General features: G+C 36.8%; 1 protein-coding gene across 10 annotated transcripts in view; it reads left to right on the top strand.

The window, feature by feature from the left end:
• Positions 1-19,212, top strand: part of APC (APC regulator of WNT signaling pathway) — a 138,175-nt gene that overhangs the window by 23,151 nt on the left and 95,812 nt on the right. Inside the window, exon 1 of one of the 10 annotated variants that reach the window (XM_045999488.1) lies at positions 11,758-11,796. The exons of the other annotated variants lie outside the window; for them this stretch is intronic. The gene's annotated coding sequence lies outside the window, so the exon portion shown is untranslated. Of the gene's footprint in view, positions 1-11,757; positions 11,797-19,212 lie in introns of those variants that run through there. 10 annotated transcript variants of the gene reach the window in all.

Raw genomic sequence — 19,212 nt, 5'->3', positions numbered from 1 at the left:
CATGCTCGCTCACTCTCTCTCTCTCTCTCAAATAAATATATGAAATTTTTTTAAAAAATGAGCAAGCTATCCTATGCTTATTATTTTTTCACTTGTACTTTTAAGGAATATTCATTTCATTCACTCAACACACATTTGATTTCTGCTAGATACCTGAGACAATGTTTGTATAGTTAGGAAAATGAAAACAGATTGTTGTTCAGAAGCTCATGGTCTAATGGGGGAAATAGATCTAATTTAAGTTGACAATTGATTAAGTTCTACAGGAGTTTAGAGGGAAGAGCATCTGATTATTTGGAATAAAGATAGCTTCACAGAATTGGATCCTGACATATGAGAGGTAGTTCACTCATATTCCACAAACATTGGAGTATAGCTAGAGTAGTTGGGTGCCCTGGAGTGGTGTGAAGGGCTCAGATCGTAAGGGCCTTATACATATGTTGCTGATGAGCTTGAATTTTTATTTTGTCACCAGTTGAATGCTATGAAAGGTGGAAAATAATAATCTTGAAAGGTCTTTATAGAAGCTAACAATTGTGGATTTTTGTTGTTGTTAAGTGTAGCTTAATGCTTTTTTTGTTTGTTCATGTAGAAGTAGTACAGATCACTTTAAAAATTTAAGCAGTAAAGAAGGTACTAGGCCAGCTCAGTTGGTAGAGTATGTGAGTCTTGATCTTGGAGTTCAAGGCCCATGTTAAGTGTAAAGCGTACTTAAAAGAAAAAAAATTAATCAGTAAAAATTAAACAGCACTCAGTTTGACTCCCCAGAGGAAACCACTGTTAAGTTTCTTGAGTAGTTTTTAAAACATTTCAAGCAGGATAGTGTTCTTAATGCTAGAGTAGTATTAGACGAAAAAAAAAACAAAAAACCAAAAAACTGTTTCAAAAGAAGTGTCCAGGGACTGTAGGAAGAGGGTGAGAATCAACTGTCGAAGCTTCGAGGCAAAGAATATTTTATGTAGGCTGTTTGCATAAAATAAATGGTTGATAAATCCAGCCAAGATGTCTTATCACCGCATAGGAGACTTTTTGTAAAGAATTTTGTATTCTTTTTGTAAAAGAGTGAATATCAGAAAGATCTCTTTTCTCTGAATGTCTGCAGTGTTTTATTGTGCAGATCTAACTGATTGAATTAAATTGCAGACCTTCTTCGGGAAATGATAAAGAAAATGCCTTTTCCATATTGTATTAGGTACACACTGGTTTGGGGTCAAGATGCTTATTGATTAATGCTGGTGTCTACTGAGAGAGGTCGTGGAATGTGAAATGAAATTTGGTCCAGTTCTTAAGAAATCTTACTTTTTGCTTCCATAAAAGCTATATGACACTTCAAATAATTCTACCCAATCTTGGAGGACTTGGCAAAGAAAGTTTTAAAAGACTTAACAAAGTGAGTGCCTGGGTGGCTCCGTGGGTTAAGCCTCTGCCTTCAGCTCAGGTTATGATCCCAGGGTTTGGGATCAAGTCCTGCATTAGGCTCTCTGCTCAGCAGGGAGCCTGCTTCCTTCTATCTTTTTGCCTGCCTCTCTGCCTACTTGTGATCTCTCTCTGTGTGTCAAATAAATTAATAAATAAATCTTAAAAAAAAAGACTTCCAAAGTAAATGTGAAGTTCTAGTTTTAAAAACATCATATTGAAGGAGGGAATTACATTTATTCATTTGCCCTGGTTTTCTTTTCTCTCTTTCCTCTTTTTTTTTTTATTAGATTTTTTTATTTGTTTATTTGACAGAGATCACCAGTAGGCAGAGAGAGAGAGAGAGGAGGAAGCAGGCTACCTGTTGAGCAGAGAGCCTGATGCAGGCTCTATCCCAGGACCCTGAGATCATGACCTGAGCCAAAGGCAGAGGCTTTAACCCACTGAGCCACCCAGGTGCCCATTTTCTCTCTTTCCTCTTAAAACGTAACATTTGGTATTTATTTTGAGTTCTTTTATTAGGTGATTCATTATCCTAAATATTAAAATGAATCTGTATGTTAGGTACTATTGGGGGTTGTTTAGGTGACCAGAGATTTTTGACTTGACTGACACAGTCCAGTAATTCTTGGACAGTTTTTTCCCCTTTACTTAATAATAATATGTTTGGGTTATTTAACCTATAATAGCAAATATTTATCCTCAGGTATCCAGAAGTAAAATAATTTTATAGTCTGTATTTGGCCTTACATGTTTAAAATTCAGCACACAGCAAGAGGAAAGAAATATTTTCAAAAAGGAAGCAAATGATTTTTTTTTTTAAATATTTTATTTACTTGACAGAGAGAAATCACAACTAGGCAGAGAGGCAGGCAGAGAGAGAGGAGGAAGCAGGCCCACTGCAGAACAGAGCAGACCTGGGATCATGACCTGAGCCGAAGGCAGAGGCTTTAAACCACTGAGCCACCCAGGCGCCCCAAGGAAGCAAATGATTTAAAACTAGGTGATACTAAATGCAGTTGGTATATAGGGTGTTGAAAAGTGATTATTTCTTTATCTAAGGTAAGGACTTGGGGATATTGGTGTGAGAATAAAAATCTTGACTCAAGGATTTGGTTTAAGGTTGTAATAAATGAAATAAGTGCCGTTATTAGGCTGTAATTTATTCTTTTATGTACACCAAATTTTGTTTTTAACATCAATAAAAATTGGGTTTTTCCTTATTGATTCTTATGTATTTCAAGGTCCACTGTGTATGTTACAAATTGATAAATGATCCATCAACTAATCTAGGTATTTTATGATAATTTAAATGTTAAAGTGATATTAATTTTTAATTATGTTTCCCTTGGAGAAAGTCTATTTTATTTATTTATTTTAAAGATTTTTATTTATTCATTTGAAAGAGAGCAAGAGATCACAGGAGAGGCAGAATCAGACTTGCCACTGAGCAGAGAATCAGATGTGGTACTGTATACTGGGACCTTGAGATCATGACCTGAGCCAAAGGTAGACACTTAACTGACTGAACCACCCAGGTGCCCTGAGATTTTATTTTTTTAAAAAGCTTTTATTTATTTGAGAGAGAAAGCATGAGCAGGGAGAGGGGCAAAGGGAGAGAAGCTCAAGCAGATTCCCCACTGAGTGCAAAGCCTGCTGGAGGGCTAATCTCACAACCTTGAGATCATGACCTGAGCCAAAATCAGGAGTCTGATGCTTAACTGATTGAGCCACACAGGCACCCTAAAGATTTTTTTTTTTTTTTTAAAGTAATCTCTGCATCCAACATGGGGCTTGAACTCATGACACCGAGATCAAAAATCACGTGCTTCAATGACTAAGACTGCAGGCACCTCATGAAAAGGACTATTTTAAAAAACTCATTCTGTGTGCTTCTTTTTCTTGAATTCACAGTGATCACCATAAACATTTGGTGCTGTTTTGGTAACTGAAGCCCCTGAGGTGTTAGTGTTAAAATGTTACCTTTCTGGGTTTTTTTCTTTTTTTAAGATTTTATTTATTTATTTGACGGAGAGTTCACAAGTAGGCAGAGGCAGGCAGAGAGAGGGGAAGGGAAGCAGGCTGCCCGCTGAGCAGAGAGCCCAATGCAGGGCTCGATCCCAGGACCCTGGGATCATGACCTGAACCAAAGGCAGAGGCTTTAACCCACTGAGCCACCCAGGTGCCCCAAAATGTTACTTTATTTATAAACCTAGGTTTATAAACCCAGTTTGTATTTTAAGTTGTATATTGGGGAAGCAATTTTATAGTTATTTTTGGTTTTTGGTAAAGATCCAAGTTAACAAAATTAAATAAATTTAATTAAAATTAAATAAGACATACTTTTTTAAGGGGGGAAAAAAGAGAAAACATGAAGTCTTATTTTAAATAATTAGTCTTAAAAAATAGATCAGAATTTTTTTTCCCAAGGGGATAGTTTAAAACATTGGATGCCCTAAACCTGGAACTTTACCTGATTAGGTCATGCTAAGAATTTAGAAAATGGGGTGCCTGGGTTTCTCAGTCGGTTGAGCATCCGACCCTTGGGTTACAGCTCAGCTAGTGATCTCGGGATTGTGGGATCGAGCTCCCTGTTGGGCTATGTTGGGTGAGGAGTCTGATTGGGATTCTCTCTCTCCCTGTCTGTCCTACCCCCAACCCTAGCCCTACACATGCTGTCTCTCTCTCTCTCTTTCTCTCTAAAATAATAGATAAATCTTTAAAAAAATTTAGAAAACAAAATATCCCCCACTTATAAGCAGATATTTCAGTATTGTATTAGTTGGATAAAATGGTTGCTAAAGATGACTTTGTGGTTTTTGTTGTTCTGTTAACAACATAAAATTAATAAATAACAGTGTTGTCAAAATTGCTAAAATAATACCAAAAAAGCAAAATTAAATTTCTTGTAGACTATAAAATTTAATGTTTTTCCCTGCCGTTATATTTTCCAATTGAAAAAGTCTTTGGTCTTTAAATCGAGCTATAAGTTTGTAGTTTTATATATATATGAAATTTCTGATTATCCTCTTGAGTAAGAACTAAAAACCTGTCTTCTTAATTTTTGTGGCTCTTGCCTCTCATCGTGCATCGTAATTTATTTGAAACACCTATATTTTTTATTGCCAGTAAAGTCTGAAATTTTTAACCTAACAGTTATAAACAGTTATAAAAATCTTTGCCCTGAAGAATTCCTAAACACCTTTCAAAACTAGTTCTGTTGCTATTTTCTGCTTGAAATCTTTCTTGATCACCTAGCCAGAAATCATCTAATCTCTCGTCCTTTGATACACTTTGCCTTGTATTAAAACTCTTGTTGTAGGGGCGCCTGGATGGCTCAGTGGGTTAAGCCTCTGCCTTTGGCTCAGGTCATGATCTCAGGGTCCTGGGATCGAGCCCTGCATCGGGCTCTCTGCTCGGTGGGGAGCATGCTCCCCCCCCCCACTTTTCTGCCTGTCTTTCTGCCTACTTGTGATCTCTCTGTCAAATAAATAAAATCTTAAAAAAAATTTTTTTTGTTGTAAATGCTTTAGGTCCCCTACTTGATTCTAAATTGATGTCCCACTCATCTTTATATCATCTACATTAATACACTCAACAGTATGTATTGAATGTGTACTGTGCACCAAATACTGTTCTAGGTGTGAAAGAAACAGCAGTGCACAAGAATCTAGGTTCCTGTGCTCATGGAATTTATATTCCAGTTTGGCAAGCAATGAGGGAGACGGAAAAATAAATACATGGATACATGGATAGAACCTTTCAGATCTTAAATGATTTGAGGACAAAACAACATGCTGTGGTGGAAAATTTCAGTTCAGTACCAATGTTGATAAGGTAATCATGGAAGATTTCTTTGAAGATAGGACACTTATGCTAAGATCTGAAAGATCTGTCATTTGAAGATTTGGGAACAGAGTTCTTGAGGTTGAAAGAAAGGCCACACAAAAGCATAAGACAGAACAACAAGAGGATGATGTAGGGGAGAAGAGTGGGAATGGGAGCAGGAGCTAAGTTACACAATTTTATAAACCAGGGTAAGGAATTTGAAATTTATTTGAATTTCATTGGGAAGTCATTAACTGCTTTGAGGCTTTTGAGGACCCATTTAATTACATTGGGCCTACTCAGGATCATCTTTTAAGGTTTTGGTGTGTTTTTTTTTTTAAGATTTTATTTATTTGAAAGACAGAGATCACAAGTAGGCAGAGAGGCAGGCAGAGAGAGCGGAGGAAGCAGGTTCCCGGTCGAGCAGAGAGCCTGATGATGCAGGGCCAGATCCCAGGACCCTGAGATCATGACCTGAGCTGAAGGCACATTCTCTAACCCACTGAGCCACCCAGGTGCCCCATCTTTTAAGTTTTTATTTTAATTTTTTAAAAAGTAATCTCTATACCAACATGGTCTCAAACTCACTGTCCTAAGATCAAGAGTTGCATACTGTACTGACAGCCAGCCAGCTGCCCCTATGTGTCTGTTTTTATGCCAATACCATATGGTTTTGATTACTATAGCTTTATAATGTTGTTTGAAATCAGGAAGTGTGGTGCCTCCAGCTTTGTTCTTTTTCAAGATCACTTTGGCTATTCAGGGTCTTTTGTGGATTAATACAATTATATTAGCATTGTTTATTCTATTTCTGTGTAAAATGCTGTTAGAATTTTGATGGGGATTTCAATAAATCTATAGATTGCTTTGGGTTGATAGACATTTTAACAATATCCTTCCAGTCTATAATCATGGAATGTCTTTGTATTTGTGTTCTTTAATTTCTTTCATCAGTGTCTTACAGTTTTCAGTGTACAGATCTTTCATCTGTTCAGTTAAATTTATTCCAAAGTAATTTATGCTTTTTAATGCAATTGTATATCTGACATAATTTTAATCCTTTTTAAGTGTACCACAAGTATAACTAACCTAGTTGTTATCAATCATTGAGGTTGTTTCTAACATTTCAGTGGTGTAAACAATACTAAGTGTCTTTGAATATAACTCTTTGTGCATGCGTGTAATTCTATGTAGGATAATTCGTTTTAACTGGACTTTAGTATAAGCTTTTTAAACATTTTAAGGACCTTTGAAACTACTGCCTATTTTCATGTATCCTCATTGACCCACAGTACTATTTTAATTTAAATTTCACCTTAAAAAAAAAAGAAAAACTTTTTCTCCTGTAAGCAGATGTCTCGGGCTGTATAGCACTCTAAATTAAAAGACATTTCAAAAATGTCCTCCCTCCCATCATGCAGTAGGAACTTTGGCAGCAAAAGCTAAAGTAGTGCTTGCTATTTCTCAGTCTTGGTGGCACATACTAATGCCTGGACCTCTTTTTTTAGAGATTCTGACTTAATGGTGTTTTAAATTCTTCCAGCTCCTAAAGTGATTCTACTGTGTAGTCACCTAACCTTAGAAACTTTGTCCCAGGGCTACATCACATTTTTTTCACCAGCAGCGCTCAGGGTTTTTTATTTAAAGTATTCTGTTTCCTCTGTAGAAAGTTATATTTTGCAATAGTATTCATTATTCAGCATTTGCTCTGCTTTTATTCCTGAGAATGGCTGTACTGATGCCTTTTGGAGATTAATTTTAAATCATTCCTTATACTAATATTTAGTGAATACCTATAATGCACAAAATATTGTGGTACACATCATGAGACATACAAGATAAAATCCAGTGTGATTCTTCCCTCAAGATTGTTATAGTCAGGAATGGGAAAGGAGATGTGCACACAAAGGTACAAAATGTGTGCCACAAAAGAGATGGTATTAATGGAGGAAGAGGAGGTGAGCCGATTCTAGATGGGATGGTAGATTACTTCATGGAAATATATATTTAAGCTGAACTTTGATTTGGACCATAGAACAATAATAATCCTTTACTTTAAAGTATTTTATAGTTTATAAAATTTGTTCAGAATTACACATTTGATCCTTGAACAGCTCTATATAATAAGCCAAACAGTTATTCTTCATTTTACAGATGAAAAAGTAGCCAAACTTTAGAATAGTTAAATGACTTATCCAAAGTCGTAGAGCTACAAAATGAAAGATTCAGAACTTTGAGCCTTAGTCTTCAATCTCTATATACTGGAACCTTCTACTGTATCAGATTAGAATAAAGGCAAAAGTCCTACATTTAAGGTGACAGTATTTAGTTTGATTGGACTATTATTAGGATGCAAGTTCTGAAATAGTTAAAGATTAAGCTGTAGTGTGGTAGACAGAATAATGGATCCCTAAAGATGTCCACCTCTTAATCCCCAGAATTTGTAAATATGTTAAATTATATAACAAAGGGGAATTAAGTTTGCAGGTGGAATAAAGTCACTAAAGAGGTAACCAGAAAATAGGGAGATTGTCCTGGATTGTTGAGGTGGACCAGTGTAAGAGTCCTTGAAGTGAGTCTTTAAAAATGTAAGAGAGAAGTAGAATACGAGCCAAAGAAAGAAATGACAGCAGCAAGATCAAGAGTGCTACAAACTGAGTACTCGATCCATTCTTACTAGCTTTGAAGATGGAGGAAGGAGGCCTTGAACCAAGGAATGTATTTGGTCTCTGAAAGCTGGAAAGGGCAAGAAAACAGATTCTGCCGCAGGCCTCCAGCAAAGGAGGACAGCCCTGTAGATATCTTGATTTTAGTTTAGAGTGAGACCCATTTTGGACTTCTGAATTGCAAAAGTGTGAGATAACACATTTGGTTGTTTTAAGCCATGGACTTTGTGGTAATTTGTTATGGCAGCCATAAGAAACAATACAGGTAGGAAGTCTTTTAGTGTAGGAAGTATAGAAAAGACTAATTAATTAATGTGCCATTCAGGGCACTCCATGATTAAAGTCCAAGCTGTTTCAATACCACTGTTAGCAGTGGAAAGCCATGAAATGTTCTTTGGGTGTAAAAAACTATATTGGTATTTGCAGATTAGAAAGGAAAAAGATTAGATGGAGAAAAACTACTTCGGCTTTAAATATTGGTGCTAGGAAAATTTATTTTGAGAAATTTTTCTCTTGAGGTGACAGAATATACAGATAAGTAGAAGATTTACTCTTATCTCCCGTTTAGTTTATACATCACTAAAAATTCCATTGCCATTTTAACAGTTCAGCTCCTTCCCACATCCTGTGAAAAATATAGAAAAGATGGGAGAACTGGTCTTCATAACTTATTAGGCCTTTGAAATCTCATTTTATTCTCTTCTCTCTCTCTTTTTTTAAAGATTTTATTTATTTATTTGACAGAGAGAGATCACAAGTAAGCAGAGAGGTAGGCAGAGAGAGCCCGGGAAGCAGGCCGCATGCAGGCCCGGATCCCAGGACTCTGGGATCATGACCTGAGCCGAAGCAGAGGCCTAACCCACTGAGCCACCCAGGCACCCTCATTTTATTCTCTTATGCTTTTTCATTTTACTATAAACCAGTATAAATCTAAAGACCTGAGATTTCTAAATGAATCTGAGCTTTATCTGATTACTTAGCACCTGGAGAACTTAGATTTACACTAGTGTGTGCTTTTTTCAATACATAGTTATTATTTTTAAAAGGAAAAAAAAAACTTGTGTTGATATCTGCATAGGCATAAATCTGTTCTATTTCACTTCACTATACCTGAGATCTCCAGTAAAGAGAAAGAGTTAAATATTGATAAAGCACAAGAGTGGATTAAGATAACAGGAAGGAGCACAGATTTTCACTCCTTTATACTAGTTAATAATGTTGCCCATATTATTCTTGTCAGTTTTTGAAATCACAAGTCTTAAAATTAGGCCAAACATGTCTGTGTTAAAATGGAGTGCAAGATTTAAAACATTAAGAATCCTATTCATTTATTTAGTCATTAATTTTTTTTAAGCTGCAGAAGATTTTCTTTATTTAAGATGAACCCATGTGTTCATATTTGTAACATTTTTAACAACAGTCACATCTGATCATAAATGAATAGATATTTGCAATCAAAGACATGTTTATCAGTGCATTCTTGCAATAGCCTTAACATACATTTATTTCTGTAGTATTTCACTTTAATCAGTAAATATTTTTAGTGCATACATATATATGTAGTCTTAATGCTAACATTTTTATTTAAATAGGGATGGCAGGAGCTGTATTCTGAGATACATACGAACAAACTTGGAGTACCAATTAATGTTTTACTGACCTTCATTGTGTTCAGACTTGGCCCAATACCTTTTGATTGTATATGTTTTTAACTGATTGTTTTTAAAATAGCTAAATACATTTTAAAAATAAAATTCAAATCAGGGGCATCTGGCTGTCACAGACGGTTAAGCATCTGTCTTCCACTCGGGTCATATTCCAAGGATCCTGGGATTGAGTCCCACATCTGGCTCCTTGCTCATCTGCTCATTGGGGGGCTTGCTTCTCCCTCTGCCTGCCACTCCCCCTGCTTGTGCTTGCTTTCTTTCTCTCTCTTAAAAATAAATAAAATCTTAAAAAAATAAAATTCAAATCAAACTTTTGTGGAATACTTAAAGAGAAAAGCTTACTGAATAATTCAGTTGGCATGAGTGTAAATGTGAAGTTTTTAGATTGGCTTCCTTTTAGATTTGAATTATGATTAATAGACATGTAATGGTCAGAGTTTTCTGTAAAATTTTGTCATTTGAATCACTGATTGACTTGAGCAATACATAACAGTAAAAATTTAGACATATTTTAGCTACAAACTGGTTTACTAAATAACAGCTTGAATCATAGTCTGAGTCAAGAGTAATAGAATTGTTTCTTAGGATACTAAGAAGTTATTTTTAGGAGCTTCTAAAGTATATTCTTTGTTTTGAAGGGTACTTTTTCTTTCCAGAAGTTTAGGCCTTATGAGGAATTATCTATTCTGAATTTGTCACAAATGGTCAGTGGCAATATAAATAATTAAGTCTTGTTCATTGAATCATGCACTTTCAGTTAGAGACTCTTGAAAGCCTTTTGTAAAACTAAGTCATCCTGACGAAAGGGCTATTTGAGATAGGGTCAAACTGATTCACATTTCCTTTCTTTCAAATATGAGGGAAATTATTTCTAAATATATTTAAACTTTTAATATATAATTTTTTCTAATTACTAGTAATATGTGGTCAGTGTTTGCTCATGTGTTCAGCAAATACTTGGATAGCAGGATATATACGATAGCAGGATATCAAGATCTACAATCAGGCATTATAAGATAGACACAAAGAAAAACTATTAAGAAGCACAAAGGTAAAAGAGAAAATTTGAAATCCCAATTTCCAAGGATGACCACTGAGCACCAGTTATGTACATCTATGAGCATTTTGCCATGTCTATTACTAATTCATACATTTTTAAATAAATTGGAATTACTCCAAATAGGCCGTTTAATAGCTTGCTTCTTTTCATGCTATTAATTTTTAAAAAATGAGAAAAGTTATCATAAATAACATTTCCTTTAAAAACCTGAAGTTAAATATCCTTTTAAATTTGAAATAGATCATGGACACACTGCTCTTCCCCCATTTAAACCAAAATTGAAATCTACTTTAAATTCTTGGCAGTTTGAATTTTCCCTTCCAACTAACAAATATTAGTAATTTAAGCTTCACTTGGTTTGATTTAAATGAAATGTAGGATTTGCACTAAGAAGTTTCAATTTGGTAGTAGCTGACAACACTTAACTGTGTCAGGGACTGCTCTGAATACTGCATCATTTATATTAACGCCTTTATTCCATATATCTCCCATTTTGTAGAGGAAATTGAAGCACTGAGCCTTTAAGTGACTAAAGTCTACACAACTACTAAGTCGTAGGAACAAACTGTGTGACTTTATGATTCTGATCTTAGCCACTGTATGCTTTTGTGGTGACTGTATTTATTCAAACATAGTTCAAATGATTTACCCAACAAATCAGTGACTTGTAATGTAAATTTATTTGTTATAATGCATTTACTAGAATTTTTTTTCTCTCTGTGCTGCAAACATGTTAATCTCAACAAATGAGATATAATTTATTAGTCACCCACCGACCTCCAGCATCTCATGCTAAGCTTTCTGCCCTGTAGACCTCCCCCACCCCACCCTATTATACTAGTCAGCTTCCTTGGCTTCTGTGGGTTGCCTGGGGACCCGGGCAGTGAGGGCGCACCCACCAGCAGTAGATGCGGGCTGGGGTTGGGTTGCTGTGCGGTGGGGCGGGGCTTGGTGCTCTATTGCGGAGTGCGGGTCGGGAAGCCGAGCGTGAAGCAGCTGTGTAATCCGCTGGATGCGGACCAGGGCGCTCCCCATTCCCGTCGGGGACCCGCCGATTGGCTGGACGCAGGCACACGTGACTGACATGTGGCTGTATTGGCGCAGCCCGCCTGGGTGTCACTGGAGACGGAATGGAGGTGCTGCTGGGCTCGGAAATGGGGTAGGTGCTGGAGCCACGATGGCCCGGCTTGCTGCGGGGAGGCGGCGGGGTGGGAGGCGATATTCCCTCGCACAGTCTGAAACCGGTGGCCTTTCCTTGGCACAGGGTCTGTTGCCACAAGCCAAGCCAGGAGGCAGGGGCGTCTCCCCCCTCCCCGCCTAATGCAGCACAGGAGATGGATTTCCTGTGCTTCTGATCCAGGGTTTTTGACAGAAGAGGAAGAAGGGGGGAGGGTTAGGAGTGTTAAGGGGAGTCTGGTGAGAAAGCTGTTTTTGAAGCTAGAAGGAGGTTTTGTTTTTATAATGCCTGTTGACAGAGTGCAATAACAGTATCTAAGGAAACGGGTAGAGGACAACAAAGAATGGAGCATATTCATGGCGAGGAGCAAAAGCTGTAGCCCATTGAAAGGCTTTTTTTCCTCCCTGGCCACAAGGACATATGCATTGGTAGCCAAGAGAGGATACAAAGCTGCTGCTGATGTCTTATGTGAACCTAGTGGACAGGGCTTCTTGGGAGAGGAGGAGGAGGAGGAGGCAGGTACTGCAGAGCTTGAGTGGTGGTTTTGGTTGATTGGAGAAATTTTGGTTACCAAAAGTGCCTGCTTTTGCAACACATCTAAATGAACTGTCTCTGAATAGGGTGGCAAAAAAATTTTACCAGCGTCTTTGTTAGTTACAAGTCGAAATGGTAGTGGCTTTTTGTAGATGACTGCAGCAGTGCTCTTCTCCCTCTGTGAGGCTGAAAAGACAACTGCAGAGGAATAAGAAACCTTGCAGCAATGCTGGTGGTAGAATTCCATTTACAAGAAGCCATGGTATATAACTGCAACCTAATAGGAGAAAAAAAAAAAACATTTAATTTTTTAAAGTAGGAAAAATACCAGGCTGAAGTGTTTTGACAGTGAAATGTATGGGACACTTTGATTCTGCATCACTAAAGGGATGTTAAAATTCTTTGCTTTAACATAAATCCTATAGGAAATGTTAATAAATTATGTATGAAGCAGTGTGGCTCTTTTCCTTTGTTAGTGTAGCTTTATGCCATCTATTAGGTTATTCAGGAGTAAATCACCATAATATGAATTACTTTATGAAAAATTAAAAATTATAGCGACAGATTTTTCGTAGGCTTAATATTTAAGATCTATATCAAGTAATTTTATATTGTTCTTTAGTTACTTTAGATATTATTGAATAAACTCTAAAGGCAAATATTTTAAATTAAAGCACCAAGGTTTCCTTTTTTAGATACATTTCTGTTTAGTAAATACTCATAAGATATACTCTTGATACAGCGTTTTCATTGTATTTTTTTCTTTTTCTTAAATGTCTAAAAACATATGTTTTTAGATTAAACATGGTTTTAAATACTTTATATTTACGCTTATTATGGTAGCCAGCCTGCCACACTTCCCTACTTCCTGAACAGGATGACAGTGGCTTTGTAAAGCCCTCCAGGATCAGTGACAGTGTCTCTTAAATTGTGCTTATATAGTGGAAAGTCTTTAGAGAACCTGGAATTTTGTTTCAGTAATTTTTTTCAACATAATAAGGAATTGATCTTGAATAAATTAGGCTATATAGTGTTTCCACTGATAATTTTATTCTTTAAACAATTATTTCTGCTTTAAGAATTACTTGATCATGGATATCAGGGTTAATAGTCCTTAAGATCTCTTTTTAAAATCTGATAGAAACTGTAGCTAGAATTAAAGGTGTCACATTAAAATTGCAAATGAAGTTTAATACCTAATACCATTTAGTTCTTTGAACCTCAAGTTAGGATAGTCTTTGAGAGTTTATGATTATCTTCTTTTACTGTCTAAATAGCTAAGTGTAGCATTATTTTCATTTTAAATGTTAAGAGTATTATTATGTTGTGACTTTATCCAAGGTCATGTATCGCATAAGGATGTGAAGAACATAGGTCTATAAAACTATTTCATAATATATCTCATTACATAATGTACAAAATAGCATATAATAGAAATTATTTGAAAAGCAATATAAGTCATCAACAAATTATTAATTAAATGAAAAATAAATCTTACTTGGTATTGAATTTTTAACCGTGATATAAGAATGCTTTGTAAAATACCCGATAGCAAGCAATTGGAGAGACAGCCGTTTTCATAGTGATATTTATAACATACTTTTTTAAAGATCATCTTATTAATTATATGCACACTTCTAAATAGAATAACCCTAGATTGGGGTATTTTCTGGAATTAACTAAGAAATAACTAAAATAAGAAAAGTTGATTTCTTTCCCCTTGTGGTATGAAATACCTAATAGAAGATTGAACTATTGGCTTTTATGGTTTTGGAAATTGAACTATTAAGGAATTCAGAAGTTAAATATTCATGAGTGTGCCTATGAACTGAAAGCTATTTATTGATGCTTTGTGGATTTTTGTCTAACCATTTTTCTCTGTTTTTTGCTGTCATTAATTACACATAATTTAGCTAGCCTTTTTATATTAAATGTTCTCCTTAATTTCTTAATTTTGACCTTCCCTCTCTCCTTTTTTTCCCTTTATTTCTCTCTCTCACTCTTTCTCTCTTTTTTGGTATTACGATCTGAATGAAACATTACATAGTACACAAGATGAGATAGGGCATTTTGGTATAGTACCTGAGGCTGTACATTCACTGTGTATTTGAGTACTTATTAAATGCCAGACCTGTAAAATGTTCTGGAGAGTCAAATAAGACATGGAAACTTACCTCTAAGAAACGTAATAGAACTAAGTGAAATGTTATTGCTAGTCAAACACTGATTGCTTTGGCTACTCCTAGGATCTTTAAAGGTTTGTATCATATAAAATATCTTCTAATTTAGAGGAATGTAGTAGTTTGCTATCTGAAACATGGTGCTTTGTAAAAATCTGCTTAGAATCACAGATAATTCTGAAAACCAAATTATCTTGAAAGGTCTCGAATGTAAAATGAGAAGATTAGATGAAGTGATTTCTAGATCTTCTCGTGCTCATAGTTATCTGTGGTTCTTGATTTCTGCAGGATCAACTTCTAGAAGGAATGTTATACCAGCTCTTTTTTTGGTATTAGTGGCATCTCTCATATTATATATTAGATACGTTCTTGAAGATTGTTTTTTGTAAATCAAATCATGACATCATCACTTCATGTAGGGCAAGTCTTATCTCCTTTATTCTCACACCATACTCCCACTCCCTTTTTTGGCACTCATTCAAATGTGTTTTTAAATATGAATCAGTTCTGGGGCATCTGGGTGGCTCAGTCAATTAAGTGTCTGCCTTCAGCTCAGGTCATGATCCCAGGGTCCTGTCCTGGGATCAAGGTCCATGTTGGGCTCCTTGCTCAGCGAGGAGTCTGCTTCTCCCTCTTTCCCCACTCATGCTTTCTCTCCATATCTCTGTGTGTCTCTCTCAAATAAATAAAATCTTTAAAAAATGTATGCATCAGTTCTTATGAAATATTTAGCGTCATTTTGTGTGCCTATTTTTCTGTTAATGAGGATTTTTACTGTGGTAAAATACACATATGTAAAATATACCATCTTAACCTTTTTTGAATATGTAATAGTTCTGTGGCATTAAGTACATTCATATTGTTGTGAATGTACTACAATCAATCTTCAGAACTTTTTCATACTCCCCAGCTGAAACTGCAGCCATTAAACACTAGCTCCCCATTTTCCCCTGTCTACAACCCTGGGCAACCATCATTTTTCTTCCACTTTCTATAAATTTGACTTCCTAGGAACTTCATATAAGGGGAATCATACAGTATTTGTCCCTCTGTGATTGGCTTATTTCACTTAGCATGTCTTCAGGGTTCATCCGTGTTGTAGCATGTGTCACAACACCCTTCCTTTTTAATTCTGAAATTGTATACCACATTTCATTTATCTGTCCATCTGTGCATGGAATCTTGGGTCACTTCCACCTTTGGCTGTTGTGAATAATGCTGCTGTGAATGTGGGTGTACAGATAATCTCTATAAGTCCCTGCTTTCATTTCTTTGGGGAATGTATCCAAATTTGGCTTTTCTTTTTGAGGGGGATGGAGGGAGAGAGAGAATCTCAAGCAGACCCCACAACCCTGCGATCATGACCTGAACAGAAATCAAAAGACAGATGCCCAACTGACTGAGCCACCCAGGTGTCCCATCCTAAGTCTTTTTAATTTACATAATTTTAGAACATTTATGACTCAATATTATTTTTAAGCTCCATGTATTTTACTTTATATCTGTCTAGTTTTGGGTACTAACTCTTCTGTATAGTATTATGTGATATCTGTGTCTGTTCCTCTAGTGCAGGTCCTAGATTTTTTCCAAACCTCTTTTTACCACAAAGGATAAGGTATACACCTTCTATTTGACTTTTTTTAGACTATGCTACTTGCAAATCCACATAACAAATTACCTGAAGTCTTAGTGACTCAAAGAACAAATACTTATTATGTTAAAGTTTCTGTGGAGCAGAAATCCAAGAATGTCTTAGTCGTGTGGTCTGGCTCAGCATCTCTGATGAAGTCAACATGTCAGCCAGGGCCGCAGTCATCTAAGGCTTGACTAAACTGGAGGATCCGCTTCCAAGATGGCTCACTCATGTAGTCTCTTTCCCTTGACTGTTGGCAAGAGGCCTCAGTGCTTTGCCATAGGCCTCTCCGTGGAGCTGCTTGAATATCTTCATGACAGGGCCGCTGGCTCCTTCCCCCGATCTCAGAAAGAACAAGAAGGAAGCCATCTATGACATAGTCTCAAAAGCCACACTGCTACCATATTTTCTTTATTAGAAGTGAGTCATTATTAAGTCCAGCCCACAAGAAAGGAGATAAATTAAGCTCTACCTTTTGAAGGAATAGAGTCAAAGAAATTGTGGGTATATTTTAAGATCACTACATGGCCAGTAAGAAGTTTCGGTGGAATTTTTTCCTAGGAAAGAATCACTGGACCATAGGACATTTTTTCCCATTGCTGTTGTAACAAATCACTACAAATTTGGTGGTTTAACACAGCACAAGTTTATTTTCTTATAGCCCTAGAGGTCAGAAGTCTGAAATGGTTTTCAGTGGCCTGAAATCAAAATAGCAGCAGTACTACACTTCCTCCAGAGGCTATAGGGGAGAACCTGTTTCCTTTTTCTAGCTTCTAGAGGCCACCTGTACTGGCTTGTGATCCCTTCCTCGGTCTTCAGTGCTAGCAGCATACTAAATCTCTCTCTGACCCTTTGCTTCCGGTTGTTACATATGCTTCTGTGACTCTGACCCTTCCATCTCCTTAGAAGAGCCCTTGTGATTACCTTAGGTCCAGCCATATAATTAAGGAGAATCTCCCCATGTTAAGACCCTTAACTTAATCATATCTGTGAAGTCTCTTTAACCATGTAAAGTAACACATTCAGGGGCTTCAGGGATTAGGATGTGGACACCTTCATGGGGTCATTACTTTGCCTACTATAGGTGTATATATACACAGTTCTTTTTTTTTTAGGCTGAAGTTTTTCAGTTTTGGTTTTGGTTTGGTTTTTTGTTTTGGTTTTTGAGTTATACTTTGGTGAATAATGTTACTTTTTTTTTTTAAGATTTTATTTATCTACTTGACAGAGACCACAAGTAGGCAGAGAGGCAGACAGAGAAAGAGGGGGAAGCAGGCTCCCCGCCGAGCAGAGAGCCTGATGTGGGGCTCAATCCTAGGACCCTGGGATCACGACCTGAGCCGAAGGCAGAGACCCTAACCCACTGAGCCACCCAGGCACCCCGAATAATGTTACTTTTTTAGGTAAATTCACATTTTCATTTATCAGATTTTTTAAAGTATAGTATATAATGTCACATGGTAAATAAATAGAACATTGAAGAATATTAAAATATATTTCCATCAGCTATTTTAGATTCTTGGTTTTATTATCACTTAATCTGTGTCAGTATATTAACTACTTCTGAGATAGTTTATAATAGAAAGTGAGAAACTTTAAACCAACATGGCCTTATACCTTTTAGGCTTGTTATCATACTATTTCTCTAGCTACTCCATCCAGACCTCCTCTTCTTCACATTGCGAAATCACCTAGCCACAATATGGTTTCAGTCCATATTTATGCTCTTACCCCTCCATATTTTCCCTGATTCCTCTATACTGAATTTCAGCTAAATTAAACTGCCATCTATTCCCCCACATGTCATTTTTCCAAACTCTGAACTATGATTTTGCTGTTTTCTGAAATACTATCCTCACATTTATGTTTATTAGCATTTATGCCATCTTTCAAGTCCCTTCTTAAATGCTTTTACATTCTTAATGCTTTCTCTAATTTTCTCAGGAAGCTGTAACTCCCACAGCATTCTCTCAGATGTTTTTAAATACAGATTTGCCTTTGAGTTATAGGTAATTTGTATCTTAGCCTGTGTCCCCTGTAAGTCAGAATCTTGCGACAAGGCTTTGGGTGAAATACTATCTTTGGAAAGTGATCCAAGAGTAGAGGACCAGAAGGAATTAAGCAGTGAAGAGGGACAGCCAGCATAAGCATATGTCCTCAAGTTGGTCATCACTTTGGACAGCTGTGGCTTCATCTGTCAGGACTTTTTGAGGAACCACAAGGAATTGTCCAACTATAGGAAAGAATTAGATATACTAGCTTCCATTTCGTTTTAGTCAAGGATTGCCCCATCAAATGTTCATTCTTTTATAGGTTGTGCATGCATGATGTTGGGGACCCATACTGGGGTATCTGTAGGACAGAATGCAAAAGATACTTGGTGCAGCTAATGTGCCACTAGTTTACATCTGCAGTGAGCTGATTGATGCACCATAGCTAGAGTTAAAGGAAGCCGAGAGAATGTTAGGTGGGACACAAACATCTGATATATTTGTATACTGACCCAATGTACTCTTGCTACTGGAATATTACTCCTTTGCTAGATAATAAGATACTTCAGAATAAGGAATGTGTCAACTTATCTTTCCCCCTAGTCTTGTAAGGCTCTCGTGATAGAGTGCTTGGTGGCTTAAAGCTATGGAAATCTAGTTCTGGAGGCTAAACGTTCTGGAGGCCAAAAGCCCAAAATCAAGATATCCTTAAGGTTGGTTCCTTCTGGAAACACTGAGGGAGAATCTGTTCCATGCCTCTCTCCCGAGCTCTTGGTGGTTGCTGGCAGTATTTGACATTTCTTTGCTTGCAGCTCTCACAGTCCGGTCTTTGTCTCCATTGTCACGTGGTGTTTTCCCTTGGTCTCTGTGTCCATTTCTTTACATAGCCTTCCTTTAAGGATACCAGTCATTGGATTTAGGGCCCACCCTAATCCAGTAGGACCTTATCTTAACTTGATTACATGTATAAAGCTCCTGTCCGCAAATAAGGTCACTTTTCAGAGATACTAGCTACCCGTGACTCAACATACCTTTTTGGGGAACACAATTCATGCTAGAG

Source organism: Meles meles, chromosome 3 (genome assembly GCF_922984935.1).
Source record: "Meles meles chromosome 3, mMelMel3.1 paternal haplotype, whole genome shotgun sequence".
Taxonomy (NCBI): domain Eukaryota; kingdom Metazoa; phylum Chordata; class Mammalia; order Carnivora; family Mustelidae; genus Meles; species Meles meles.
This window is presented reverse-complemented; position numbering and strand designations above follow the sequence as displayed.